Below are 16,243 nucleotides of genomic sequence, written 5' to 3' on the forward strand. Positions count from 1 at the left end.
ATTGATGCATCATAGAACTGTACAGATTCACTGTTGTTTCACAACGTTTTGTAGTTAAAATGCTGGGTCACACAGCTGTGCAGATTCACTGTTGGGTCATGCAGCAGTGCAGGTTCCTTTCTGGTTCACGCAACTTTACAGGTGCATTGTTCTGTCAGACAGACTGCTGGTTCAATTGTTTTGTTTGTTCCATGAAAAAACTTAATCAAGTTTGTGAGACAGTATTTTCCTCACACAAAAACATGCTCACTATTCAAATTCAATACTTGTGTCTCCATATGCACATAAACCCTATCCTCCAGAATTCTCTCCAACAACTAAACCACTGCCGATGTCAGACTCACAGGTCTTTAGTTCCCAGCCTACTCCTTACATCCCTTTGTAAACAATGGCATTATATTAGACAACTTCCAGTCTTCTGGTTCTTCACCCATGTTTATAGATGATTGAAATATTTCTGCTATGGCCGTACAATTTCCTCGCTAATTTCCCACAACATCCTGGGACACACTTGATCAACTCCTGGAGCTTTATCTGCCTTTATGTTTTGTAAGATCTCCAGGGCTATCTCTTCTGTGATATGAATTATTCTCAACACATCACTCTTTAAGTCACTGGGTTCTCTTGTCTCAATTTCTTTCTCAACAGTGAGAAATATTCATTTAATATATGTCCCACCTCCTGAAGTTCGGCAGAAAGATGACTTTGTTGATCTTTAGACTAAGAAGTGAGACTAATACAATATAGAACATTCCAGCAGAGTACAAGCCCTTTAAGGAACTGCTCGTCTAATAACGGAAGTTGGACACATAGAACATTGGGCCTGTACTGCGCTGTGATGTTCTCATCAAACGAAGAGCATTACAGTGCAGTACCCCTCGGCTAATAAAGGAAGTTAGCCTCATAGAACAAAGAACGTGACAGGGTAGTACAGGCTGCTCATGGAACTGCTTGGCAAATAAAGGAAGTTAGACTCATAGAACAAAGAATATTACAGTGCAGTACAAAGCTGGAACCGCCCGACTAATATAGGAAGGTATACTCTAAAAACATGAAACATTAAAGCGCAGTTAGGGCCCTGTATGGAAACGCTCTGCTAATAGTGAAAGTTGCACTCATAGAACAAAGAACATTACAGCGCAGTACAGGTCCTTTATGGAACCGCTCGACTACTGAAGGAGGTTAGACTCATAGAAAAAAGAACAGTGCAGGTGCTTTATGGAATCTCTCACCGAATAAAGGAAGTTAGACTAATAGAAAATAGAACATGACAGGCCGTTTGTGGAAACGCTCGGCTCATAAAGCAAGTTAGACTAATACAACTTCGAACTTGACAGCGCAGTACAGGCCCTTTATGGAAACGCTTGGCTAATAAAGGAAGTTCGACTTATCCAATATGCAGCATTACATCATATTAAAGGCCCTTTATGGAATGACTCGGCTCATACCGGACATTAGACTAATACAACACAGGACATTACAGTGTAGTACAGGCCCTTTATGAAAACTGCTCCACTAAAACAGTATGTTAGACTCATAGAACAATGAACATGACAGTGCAGTAGAGGCGCTTTATGGAACCTCTCAACTAATACAGGAAGTTAGACGCATGGAACATAGTACATTGCAGCACAGTACAGGCCCTGCATGGAACTGCTTAGCTAATAATGAAAGTTACACTCATAGAACATAAAACATTACTGCGCAGTACAGCAAGTTAGACTCACAGAACAAATCAGTAGAGTCCCTTTATGGAACCTCTTTACTAACAAAGGAAGTTAGACTAACACAATATAGATCATTGCAGCACAGTGCAGGCACTTAATGGAACCGCTAGGCTCATGAAGGACAGTAGACGAATACAACCCGGACTATGACAGCACAGTATGGACAGCACAGTTAGACTCATGGAACATATAGCATTACAGCTCAGTACAGGCCCTTTAAGGAACCACTCAGCTAATCAAGGAAGTTCGACACATAAAACATAGAAGATCACAGCGCAGTACGGGCTCCGTAAGGAACTGCTCGGCTATTTGACTAATACAACATAGATGGTCACAGCGCAGTCCAAGCCCTTTATAGAAGCCCTCGGATAAGAAAGGAGGTTAGACTAATACAACATATAACATTCCTCCGCACTATATCCCTGTATGGAACCGCTTTGCTCATAAAGGTGATTAGACTCATAGAACATAGAACATTACAGTGCAGTACAAGCCCTTTAAGCAAACTGTCTTACAAAAAGCGAAGTTAGACACAGAGAACATCTTGACTGTACTGCGCAGTAAGGTTCTTTATGAAACCACTCAGCTGGACTCATGGAATATACAGCAATAAAGCACAGTACAGTACAGTGCAGCGCACCCAGTAATGGATATTAGAGTAATACAACTTGGAACATTACAGCGCAGTACAGGCCCTGATGGAACTACTCAGCGAATAAAGGAAGTTAGACTCATGGAACGTCGAACATTACAGCGCAGCATAGGCCCTTTATGGAACCATTCAGGTAATAAAGGGAGTTTGACCAATAGAACATAGAACATGACAGTGCAGTACAGGCCTTTTATGGAACCGCTCAGCTAATAAAGGAAGTTAGATACATAGAACATAGAGCTTTACAGCACAATACAGGCCATTTTGTGGAACTACTTGGCTAATAAATGAAGTTGGATTCAGAATATGGAACATTACAGATCAGTACAGGCCCTTTATGGAACCGCTTGTCTGATAAAAGAAGTTAGACTGATACAACATAAAACATTACAGCGCAGTATAGGGCCTTTATGAATTGCTCAGCTAACGAAGGAAATTAGACTCATAGCTGAAAAATGTATTGCTGGAAAAGCGCAGCAGGTCAGGCAGCATCCAAGGAGCAGGAGAATCGACATTTTGGGCATAAGCCCTTCTTTAGGAATGGGAAGGGCTTATGCCCGAAACGTCGATTCTCCTGCTCCTTGGATGCATGACTTGCTGCACTTTTCTAGCAACACATTTTTCAGTTCTGATCTCCAGCCTCTGCAGTCCTCACTTTCTCCCAATTAGACTCATAGAACATAGAACGTGACAGCGCAGTACAGGCCCTTTATGGAACCGCTTGGCTCATAAAAGAAGTTAGTCTCATAGAACATAGAATATTACAGTGCAGTACAGAGCTTTATGGAACTTCAGCCAGTAAAGAACACTAGATTAATACAACATAGCACATAACAGAGCAGTACAGGCACTTTATGGAACGTCTCAGCTAATAAACGAAATTCGACTCACAGAACATAGCACATTCCAGCACAGTACAGAGCTTTTTGGAACTGCTCAGATAATAATAGAATTTAGACTAATACTACATAGCACATTACAGCGCAGCACAGGACGTTTGTGGAACTGCTCAGCTAATAAAGGAAAGTAGACTCATAGAACTTAGAACATGATAGCGCATTGCAGGCCCTTTATGGAACCTCTAGTCTCATAAAGGACATTAGACTAATACAACCTGGATTATGACAGCGCAGAACAGGCCTTTTATGGAATCTCTCGGCTAATAAAAGAAGTTAGACACATCAAAAATAGAACATCACAGCGCAGTCCAGGCCCTTTATAGAGCTCTCGGATAATAAAAGAAGTTATTTTAATGCAACATGTAACATTTCAGCGCATTACATCCCTTTATGTAACTGTTTGGCTAATAAAGGAGGTTAGACACATAGAACATAGAACATTACAGCGCAGTACAGGCCCCTTATGAAACTGGGCAGCTGATAAAGGGCATTAGACTAATGCAAACTGGATTATGACAGTGCAGGTCAGGCCCTGACAGTTCACAACAGACCCTTGAAGGAACTGTTTATCTAATAAGAAAAGTTATACCCACAGAACATGAAGAACATGCCAGCGCTGTTCAGGTCCCTGATGGAACCGCTTGGATAATAGAGGAAGTAACACTCATAGAATATTAATAACGTAACAGCCCAGGTCAGCCCTTCATGGATCCACTCAGCTAATAAAGGAAGTTTGACGAGTAGAACAAAGAAAATTACAGTGCAGTACAGGCCCTTAATAAAACCGCTCGGCTAATAAAGGAAGTTAGACTCATAGAATGTAGAGCATTACAGCGCAGTACAGGACATTTGTGGAACCCCTCGGCTAATAACAGATGTTAGACTCATAGAATGTACAGCATTACAGCGCAGTACAGGAGCTTTATGGATCCCCACGGCAAATAAAGGAGGTTAGACTGATAGAACACAGAGTATTACAGAGCTGTACAGGCCCTTTATGGAACTGCTCACCTCAAAAATAGAAGTTAGATTAATGCAACACAGAACATAACAGCGCAGTACTGGCTGTTTATGGAATTAATTGGCTAGTAACCGAAGTTAGCCTCATAGAACATAGGATAATACAGCGCAGTAAAGGCTCTTTATGGAACTCGGCTGCTAAAATAAGTTTGACTAATACAATATATAACATGACAGCGAAATACTGGCCCTTTATGGAACTGCTCGGCTAATAAATGAAGTTAGACGCATAGAGCATAGAACATTACGGCACACTACAGGCTCTTTATCGTACCACTCCGAAAATTAAGAAAGTTACACTAATAAAACTTCGAACACGACAGTGCAGTACAGGCCTTTTTATGGAACCGTTCGGCTAATACATGAAGTTAGACTCAAGTAACACAGTTCATCACAGAGCAGTACAGTCCCTTTATGGTACCTTTTCACTAATGAAGGAAGTTAGACTCATAGAACATGTGCATGACATGCACTTTGTGGAACCACTCAGCTGATAAATGAAGTTACACTAATACAACATACAACAATTCAGCGCATTACATCCCTTTATGGAATTGCTTGTCTATGAATGGAAATTAGTCTCATAGAACATAGAACCTTACAGCACAGTACAGCCCTTTTGGAACCACTCGGCTAATAATGGACACCAGACTCATTGAACGTAGAGCATTACAGTACAGTACAGGTGATTTATAGAACCACTCGGCAAATAGAGGACTTTAGACTCATAGAGCATGGAACATTACGACGAAGTAGGGACCCTTTATGAAACCTCTCGGCTAATTCAGGAATTTTGACACATAGAACATAAAACATTACAGATCAGTACAGACCCTTTCTGGAATTGCTCAGCTCACAAATGAAGTTAGACTCACAAAACAAATCACATTACAGCACAGCAGAGACCCTTTATGGAACATCTTGACTAATAAATGAAGTTCGACTAATGCCACATGGAACATTACAGCGCAGTACAGGCCCTTAACGGCACGTCTCTGTAAATACGGGAAGTTAGACTCATAGAACATAGAATGTGACAGCGGAGTTCAGGCCCTTTATGGAACCGTTTGGCTAATAAAGTTACACATATAGAACACAAAGAACATGACAGCGCAGTACAGGCCCTTTATGGAACTGCTCAGATAATAAAGGATGTTAGACTCATAGAACGTAGAGCACTACAGCGCAGTACAGGAACTGCTTAGCTAATTTAGAAGTGAGTCTCATAGAAGATAGAATAAGATCATGCAGTCCAGGCCCTTGATGGAACCGTTTGGCTTATGTAGAAAGTTACACACATAGAACATTAAGAACATGACAGCACAGCACAGACCCTTTATGGAACTGCTCAGATAATAAAGGAATTCGACTCATAGAATATTACAGCACATTAGAGGTGTTTTATGAAACCTCTTGGCTAATACAGGAAGTTAGACACATTAGAGCATTACAGCACAGTACATGCCCTTTATGGAACCGCTCGGCTGATAATGCAAGTTACAATAATACAACATATAACATTACAGTACATTACTCTCCTTCATGAAACCGCTTGTCTATTAAAGGACGTTAGTTTCATTGAACTTAGAACATTATGGCACAGTACAGCCCTTTATGGAACCGCTCGGCTGACACTAGAATCAGTCTAATACAACATATGACATTACAGCGCCATACAGGCCCTTTATGGAACCACTCGGCTAGTAATGGAAGTTTGACTCATAGAACATAGCATATCACAGCACAGTACAGGCCCTTTATGGAACCGTTTGGATAATAAACCAAGTTAGACTCACTGAACATACAACATTACAGCGCAGTACAGGCCGTCTATGGAACCGCTAATAATGAAAGTTACACTCATCAAACATATAACATTACAGAGCAGTACAGGCTTTTTATGAACGCACTCGGCTAATACAGGGAGTAGATTGGTAGAAATAGATCATTACAGCACAGTACAGGACCTTTTTGGAACAGCTCGGCTAATAAAGGATGTTAGTTCGTCTCATTGAACATAAAACTTTCCAGCGCAGTACAGGCCCTATATGGAACTGCTTAGCTAATAAAGGAAGTTAGACCTTTACAATCTACAGCATTACAGCAGAGTAAACGCCCTTTATGGAACCTCTCGGCTAATAATGGACATTAGACTAACACAACACAGAGCTGAAAAATGTATTGCTGGAAAAGTGCAGCAGGGAAGGCAGCATCCAAAGAGCAGGAAAATCGACATTTCGGGCATAAGCCCTTCTTCACAACACAACACAGAACATTACATTTTAGTACAGGCCTTTTATGGAACCGCTCGTCTAATACTGGATGTTAGACTCATTGAACATGGAACATGACAGCGCAGTAAAGGCACTTTATGAAACTGCTCAGCTAATACAGGAAGTTAGACACATAGAACATAGTACATCACAACTCAGTACAGGCCCTGCATAGAACTGCTTGGCTAATAATAAAAGCTACACTTATAGAACAAAGCATTACAGGCCTTTTTTGGAATCGTTTTATTGTGCAGATGACGCTTCCTGCTTTGTGGAGCACGCTGTTTAGAAACACAGCAACCACACAAGCACTGTTCATGGTCAGTGTGGGGATTGAACCCACGACTTTGGCGTTATTAGTACCACGCTCTAACCAGCTGAGCTAACCGATTGCTCAGCTCAGGCAGGCAGTTAGACTCACAGAATAAATCAGTCGGGTTCCTTTATGGAACCTCGTGACTGACAAAGGAAGTTAGACAAACACAGAATAGATCATAATAGTGCAGTATAAGCCGTTTATGGAACTGCTCGGCAAACACAGGAAGTTAGACTTATAGAACATTCCAGTGCAGTACAGGCCACTTATGGAACCGCTCAACTTATAAAGAAAGTTAGACTGAGAGAACATACCACATCACAGTGTTGCACAGACCCTTTACAGAACCACTTGGCTAACAAAGGAAGCTAGACTCATAGAACACAGATCATTACAATGCATTACAGGCCCTTTATGGAACCGCAAGGTACATGAAGGACATTAGACTAATACAAGCTGCACTATGACAGCGCAGTACAGTCCCTTTATCAAATCGCTCAGCTAGTAAAAGAAGTTAGACGAATACAACATAGAACATTACAGAGCAGGATAGGCTACGCTCTGGAAACGCTCGGCTAATGAAGGAAATTAGACTAAAATAACAGAGCACATATCAGCGCAGTACAGACCCTATATAGAGCCGTATGTCTAATAAAGAAAGTTATGCACATTGAACATTAAGAACACGACAGCGCAGCACAGGCCCTTTATGGAACCGCTCAGCTAACAAAGGAAGTTAGACTAATAGAACATACAACATCACAGCACAGTACAAGAACCTTTATAGAATCGCTTGGCTAATATAGAAATAAGACTTATAGAACATAGAATATGACAGCGCAGTGCAATCCCTTTATGGAACCGTTTGGCTATTAATAGAAGTTACACACAAAGAACATTAACAATATGGCAGCGCAGCACAGACCATTTACGGAACTTGTCAGCTAATAAAGGAAGTTAGGCAAATGCAACTTCGAACATGACAGCTCAGTACATGCCCTTTATGGAAACGCTCGGTTAATAAAGGAAGTTAGACCCACAGAACATACAGCATTACAGCAAAGCACAGGCCCTTTATGGAACCACTCTTCGAATAAAGGAAGTTAGACTATTGCAACATTAAACATTACAGAACAGCAGAGACCGTTTAAGGAAACACTTGGCTAACAACAGACGTTACACTTATACAGCATAGTACACTGCGGCTACGGACAAGCCCTTTAAGGAACTGGTCGGCTGATTATGGAATTTAAATTCATACAACATAGAATATTATATGGCAGTACAGGCCCTTTATGGAACCTCTCAGCTAACAGCTGATAGAATATAGAACATGACAGCACAGTACAGACCCTTTATGGAAACTCTAGGCTACTGAAGGACGTTAGACACATTGAACAAAAAGCATCACCACGCAGAATTGAACCTTTACAGAACTGATAAAGGAAGTTAGTCTCATAGAAGATAAAGTGTTTCAGCGCAATACAGGCCCTTTGATGGAACCACTTGGCTACTAAAGGAAGTTACAATCCTAGAACATAGAACATTACAGCGCAGTACAGATTTTAATAACCCGCTTGGCTAATACTGGAAGTTAGACTGGTAGAAATAGAACTTTACGGCAGTAAAGACCCTTTACAGAACCGCTCGGCTAATAAAGGAAGTTAGACTCATCGAACATATAACATTACAGCGCAGTACAGGCCCTTTATGGAAATGCTCGGCTAATAAAAGAAGTTAGACTCACACAATATACAGCATTACGGCACAGTAAAGAACCTTTATGGAACCGCTTGGTTATCAATGGAAGTTAGACACATAGAACATTGGACATTACATCCCTTCATGGAAAAGCTCGGCTAATAAAGGAACTTAGATACATAGAACATTGAACATTACATCCCTTAATGGAAAAGCCCGGCTAATAGAGGAAGTTAGACACATAGAACATTGAACATTACATCCCTTCATGGAAAAGCCCGGCTAATAAAGGAAGTTAGACACATAGAACATTACAACGCAGCACAGGCCCTTCAGGGAACCACACAGCTAATAATGAAAGTAACACGAATAGAGCTTAGAAAATTACAGTGCAGTACAGGCCCTTTATGGAACCACTTGGCTAATAAATGAAATAAGACTCATTGAATAAAGACCACTGCAGCGCAGTACATACCCTTTGTGGAACAGTTTGGCTAACAATGGAATTTAGACAAATGAAACTTAGAATTTGACAGTACAGTACAGGCTCTTCATGGAACCACTCGTCTAATAAAGGAAGTTAGACTCATGCAACATAGAACTTTGCAGCTCAGTACAGGCCCTTGAAGAAACCACTTGTCTAATAAAGCAAGTTCGACTCATATAACATAGAACATTGCAGCGCAGTACAGGCACTTTATGGAACCACTCATCTGATAAGGGTAGTTAGACTAATGCAATATAGATCATTACAGCAACGTACGGGCCCTTTATGGAACCGCTTGGCTGATTAAGGAAGTTAGACTCATACAACATAGAACATGACTGAGCAGTCCAGGCTCTCCATGGAATGGCTCAGCTAATAATGAAAGTTACAGTCATCGAAAATAGAACATAGAACATTGCAGCACAGTACAGGCACTTTATGGAACCACTCGCCTAATAAAGATAGTTAGACTAATGCAATATAGATCATTACAGCACAGTACAGGCCTTTTATGGAACCGCTCAGCTAATGAAGGAAGTTAGACTCAAAGAACATCGAACATTACAGCGCAGTACAGGTGCTGTATGGATCTGCTTGACTAATAAAGGAAGTTACGTATGTAGACCATTAAGAACATGACAGCGCAGCACAGGCCCTTAACAGAACCGCTCAGCTAAAAAAGGAAATTAGACTCAGAATATACAGCATTACAGCACAGAACAGGCCCTATATGGAACCAATCAGCTAATACCGGACATTAGACCAATGCATCACCAGAACATTACAGCGCAGTACAGGACACTTATGGAACCACTCGTCTAATAAAGAAATTTAGACTAATAGAACATAGCACATCACAGCGAAGTACAGGCCCTTTATAGAACCGCTTGGCTAATAATGGAACATAGACTCATAGAACATTGAACATGACAGCGCGGCACAGGCCCTTTTGGAACCATTCGGCTAATAACGAAAATTACACACATAGACGCTAAGTGCATGACAGGGCAGTACAGGCCCGTTATGGAACCGCTCAGCTAATAAAGAAAGCAACACTCATAGAACATTAAGAACATGACAGCGCAGTACAGGCCCTTTATGGAACTGCTAGGATAATAAAGCAAGTTAGACTCATAGAAAATAGAATATGACAGTGCAGTACAGGCGCTTTATGAAACCGCTCGGATAATAAAGGAAGTTAGACTCATAGAAGATAGAACATTATCGTGCTTTATAGGCACTTTATTGAACTGCTCACTCAATAAAGCAAGTTAGACGAATGCAACATATAGCATTTCCGCGCATTACATCCCTTTATGGGGCTGCTTATCTATTAAAGGAAATTAGTCTCATAGAACATTGAATATTATAGCACAGTACAACCCTTTATGGAACCGCTCGGCTGATACTGGAAGCGAGCCTAATACAACATACAACAGTACAGGCCCTTTACGTAAAGGCTAATAATAAAAGTTACACTGATAGAACATAGAACCTTACAGCGCAGGTACAGGCCCTGCATGGAACCGCTTGGCTAATAATAAAAGTTACACTCATAGATCATAAAACATTACAGCGCATTACAGGCATTTTTTGAAATTGCTCAGCTAATAAAAGAAGTTAGTTTTACAGAACAAATCAGTAGAGTCCCTTCATTGAACCACTTGACTAACAAAGGAAGCTAGGCTAACACAACATATATAATTACAATGCAGTACAGGCCTTTCTTCGAATCGCTCAGCTCATACAGGAAGTTAGATTCACAGAATAATTCAGTAGAGTTCCTTTATGGAACCGCTCATTTAACAAAGGAAATTAGATGAGTAGGACACAGAACATCACAGCGCAGTACAGGAACCTTTACAGAACCACTTGGCTAATATTGAAGTTAGACTTACAGAACATAGAATATGACAGCGCAGTGCAAGCCCTTTAAGGAACCGTTCGGCTAATAAAGGAAGTTACACACAAAGAACATTAACAACATGACAGCGCAGCACAGGCCATTTATGGAACTGCTCAGCTCATAAAGGGAGTTAGACCAGTACAACGTCGAACGTGACAGCTCAGTACATATCCTTTATGGAAACGCTTGGCTAATAAAGTAAGTTACACTCATAGAACATCAGACATTACAGCGCAGTACAGGCCTTTTTTGAAATCGCTCAGCTCATAAAGGAAGTTTTCCTAACAGAACAAATCAGTAGAGTCCCTTATGAACCATTCAACAATAAAGGAAGTTACACTAACACGACATAGACCATTAAAATGCAGCACAGGCCCTTCATGGAATTGCTCAGCAAACACAGGAAGTTAGACTCACAGAACATCGAACGTTACAATGCATTACAGGCCCTTTATGGAACAGCTAGGCTCATGAACGACACTAGACTAATACAACCTGGACGATGTCAGCTCAGTACAAGCCTTTTATGGAACCACTCGGATGATTAAGGAAGTTAGATTCGTACAACATAAATATGACATAGCAGTACAGGCCCTTAATGGAACCTCTCAGCGAATAGAGAAAGTTATGCTGATAGAACGTCAAACATGACAGCACAGTAGACCCTTTATGGAAACGCTAGGCTACCAAAGGAAGTTAGACAGATGGAACAAACAACATCACAATGCAGACCAAGCCCTTTATGGAAACGCTTGCTGATAAAGGAAGTTAGTCTCATAGAAGATAAAATGTTTCAGAGCAATACAGGTCTTCTGATAGAACCACTCGGCGAATAGAGGAAGTTACACTAATACACCATTGAATATGACAGCGCAGTACAGGCCCTTTACGGAACCACTCGACGAATAAAGGAAGTTACACTCCGAGAATAGAACATTACAGCACATTATAGCCACATTATGGAACTGCTCGGTTAATATTGGAAGGTTAGACACATAGAACATTGAACATTACATCCCTTCAAGGAAATGCTAGGCTAATAAAGGATGTTAGACTCAGAGAACATTACAGTGCATTACAGGCCTTTTAGAGAACCAAACGACTAATAATGGAAGTAACGCGAATAGAGCTTAGAAAATTACAGCGCAGTACAGGCTCTTTATGGAACCACTTGGCTAATAAATGAAGTAAGACTCATTGAACAAAGACAGCTGCAGCGCAGTACAGGCCCTTCGTGGAACCGATTGACAAACAGTTGAATTTAGACAAACGGAACTTAGTATTTGACAGCGCAGCACAGGCCCTTTATGGAACCACTCGGCTAATAAAGAAAGTTAGATTCATAGAACATATAGCATTACAGCTGAGTACAGGTCCTCCATGGAGCTACTCATCTAATAAAGGAAGTTAGATTAATACAGCAATGAACATTGCAGTGCAATACAGTCCCTTCATGAAAACACTCGTCTAATAAAGGAAGTTAGACTAATGCAACACGGAACGTTACAGCACAGTACAGGCCCTTCATGGAAACGCTCAGCTCAAAACATATGTTGGACTAATACAACATAGTACATTGCAGCGCAGTACAGGCCCTTTATGGTACCACGAGTCTAATAAAGGAAATTCGACTTATTCAACATAGAATATTACAGCGCAGAACATGCCTTTTATCGAACCACTTGTCCAAATCACGAAGCTAGACTCATATAACATAGAACATTACAGTGCAGTACAGGCATTTTCTGGTACCCCTCGACTAATAAAGGAAATTAGACTCATAGAACATACAGTATTACAGCACAGTACAGGCCCTTTATTGAACCGCTAGGCTGATAAATGAAGTTTGACTAATAGATCACAGAACATGACAGTGCAGTACAGGCCATTTATGGGACCGCTTGTATTATAAAGGAAGTTAGACTCATAGAACGTAGATAACTACAGCACAGTACAAACCTTTTATGGAACCCCTTATCTAACGAATGAAGTGGGACTAATATAACATATAAATTTATATGATTTTTATGGAATCGCTCAGCTAATAAATGAAGTATGACTCACAGAACATAGCACATTACAGAGCCGTAAATAACCTTTATGGAACCATTCGGCTAATAAAAGAAGTTAGACTCATCATACAAAGAACACTCCAGCACAGTTTCGGCCATTTATGCAACTGCTCGGCTAATAAAGAAAATTACACTAATAAAACAGTAAGAACCGGTCAGCTAATAGCAGAACTTTGGCTCAGAGAAAATAACAGCTCAGCACAGGATGATTAAGAAACCACTCGGCTAATAAATGCCGTTAGACTAATAAAACATCGAATATTACAGTGCTGGACACGCCCTTTATGGAGCAGCTCAGCTAATAGAGGATGTTAGACTCAGACAACATAGAGCATTACAGTGCAGTACAGTACCTTTAAGGAACCGCTTGGCTAATAAAAGAAGTTATTCTCATGGAACATGGAACATTACAGTGCAGTGCTGGCCCTTTATGGACCTGCTCGGCGAATAAAGGAAGATAGACTAATGCACCAAAGAACATTACAGGGCAGTACTGGACCATTATGGAACTCCTCGGCTAATAAAGGACGTTAGCAAAATACAACATAGAAGATTGCAGCACATTACAGGCCCTTTATAGAACTGCTTGGCTGATAATGCAAGTTAGACTCATAGATCATCGAACATTACAACGGAATACAGACCATTTGTCAAATTGCTCGGTTAAGAAAAGAATTTAGACACATAGAACATCACAGCGCAGCAGAGGCCCTCTGATTCACCGCTCGGTGCATCAAAGAACTTAGACAAATACAACAAAGAATATGACCACACAGGACAGGCTCTTTATGGAACCGCTTGGCTGATAAAGGATGTTAGAGCGATACAACATGGAACATTACAGCGCAGTACAGGCCCTGTTCGGAACCACTCGGCTAGTAAAGGAAGTTAGATTCAGAGAACATAGAATGTGGCAGCGCAGTACAGGCCCTTTATGCAACTACTCGGCTAATAACGGACGTTAGACGAATTTAACTAAACATTATAGCGCAGTACAGGTCTTGTTTGGAACGGTTTGGCTAATAAAGGAAGTTAGATTCAGAGAACATAGAACATGACAGCGCAGTTCAGCCCTTTATGGAACCGCTTGGCTGATGAAGGAAGTTCAACAAATCAATGAAGCGCATGTACTGCACTGTAATGTTCTATGTTGTATCAGTCTAACTTCTTTTACTAGCCGAGCAGTTCCATAAACACCCCGTACTCGCTGTAATCTTCTCTGCAATTAGCTTCCTTTATTCATCAAGCGGTTCCACAAAGGGCATGTACTGCGCTGTAATGTTCCGTGTTGCATTAGTCTAACTTCCTTCATTCGCCAAGAGATTAATGAAGTGCCTGTACTGCGCTGTAATGTTCTATGTTGTATGAGTCGAACTTCTTTTATGAGCCGAGCAGTTCCATAATAGGCCCGTACTGCGCTGTAATGTTCTATGAGATTTGATCCCTTTATTAGCTGAGCGTTTCCACAAAGGACCTCTATTGCTCTGTTATGTTCTGTGTTGTATTAATCTAACTACCTTTGTTAGCTGAGCACTTCCATAACGGCCGGTACTGCACTGTAATGTTCCTTGTTCTAAGAGTCTAACTTCCTTTTTTTGTATCTGAGTGGTTCCATAAAAGGCCTGTACTGTGCTGTAACGTTTTATGTTCTATGAGTGTAACTTTGTTTATTAGGCGAGCTTTTCTATAAAAGACCTGCCCTACAATGTGATATTGAATATTGCATTGCTTTAAATTCTGTTATTAGCAGAGCGGTTCCAGAAAGGGTCTGTACTGAGCTGTCATGTTCTATGTTCTATGAATCTAACTTCTTTCATTAGCCGAGTGGTTCCATATTGGGCCTGTACTGCACTATATTGTTCTTTGTTACATTAGTCGAAATTCTTTTATTAGCTGAGCCGTTCAATAAAGGGCCTGTACTGCATCGTAATGTTCTATGTTGTATTAGTCTATCTTCCTTTATTAGCCGAGCGAGTCCATTAAGCACCTATACTGTGCTGTAATATTCTATGTTGTATTAGTCTAACTTCCTTTATTAGCACAGAGGTTGGATAAGGGGCCTGTACTGTGTTGTAATGTTTGTTGTTGTATTAGACTAATGTCCTTTATGAGCGAGTGGTTCCATAAACGACCTGCACTGTGCTGTGCTTGTTCAATGTTGTTTTCGTTTAATCTCCTTTATTAGACGCACTGTTCAATCGAGTGCCTGTATCGCGCTGTAATGTTCTACGTTGTATCAGTCCGACTTCCTTTATCAGCCAAGCAATTCCATAAGGGGTCTGTACTACGCTGTAATGATCTATGTTGTATTTGTCTAGCTTCCTTCATCAGCTGAGCGGTTCCATAAAGGGTCTGTACTGCGCTATCATGTTCTATGTTGTATTAGTCTAACTTCCTTTATCAGCCCAGCAGTCCCATAAAGGTTCCGTACTGCACTGTAATTTTCCCTGTTGTATTAGTCTAACTTTTTTTTTTGTTAGCCGAGCGATTCTATAAACGGCCAGTGCTGCGCTGTGATGTACTCTGAGTCTAAATTCCTTTATTAAACGAGCGGCTCCATAAAGGGCATGTATTGCACGGCACTTTTCCAAGTTCTAACAGTCTAACATGCTTCATTAGCCAAGCGGTTCACTAAAGGGCCTGTACTGCGCTGCAATACTCTATCTTGGATCAGTCTAATGTCCGCTATTAGTCGAGTGGCTCCATAAAAGGCCTGTACTGCACTGTAATGTTCTATGTTGTATCAGTCTAACTCCTTTTATTTGCCCAGCTGTTCTATAAAGTGCTCGTACTGCACTGTCATGTTCTCTGAGATTAGCTTCCTTTCTTAGCTGAGTGATTCCATAAAAAGCCTCTATTGCGCTGTCCTGTTCTATGCTGTACTAGTCGAACTTCCTTTATTAGCTGAGCGGTTCCATAAAAGGTCTGTACTGCACTATAATGTTTTATTTTGTATCAGTCTAACTTCTTTTATTAACGGAGCAGTTCTATAAAAGGCCCGTACTGCGCAGTAATTTTGTATGAGTTTAGCTTCCTTTGTTAGCCAAGCGATTCCATAAAGGGCCTCCATCGCGCTGTCATGTTCTATGTTGCATTAGTCTAACTTCCTTTATTTGCCGGGCGCGTCCACAAATGCCCTGTACTGCGCAGTAATGTTCCAAGTTCTATGAGACTAACTTCCTTCATGAGC

The sequence above is a fragment of the Chiloscyllium punctatum genome, chromosome 47 (genome assembly GCF_047496795.1).
Source record: "Chiloscyllium punctatum isolate Juve2018m chromosome 47, sChiPun1.3, whole genome shotgun sequence".
In the NCBI taxonomy this organism is placed as follows: domain Eukaryota; kingdom Metazoa; phylum Chordata; class Chondrichthyes; order Orectolobiformes; family Hemiscylliidae; genus Chiloscyllium; species Chiloscyllium punctatum.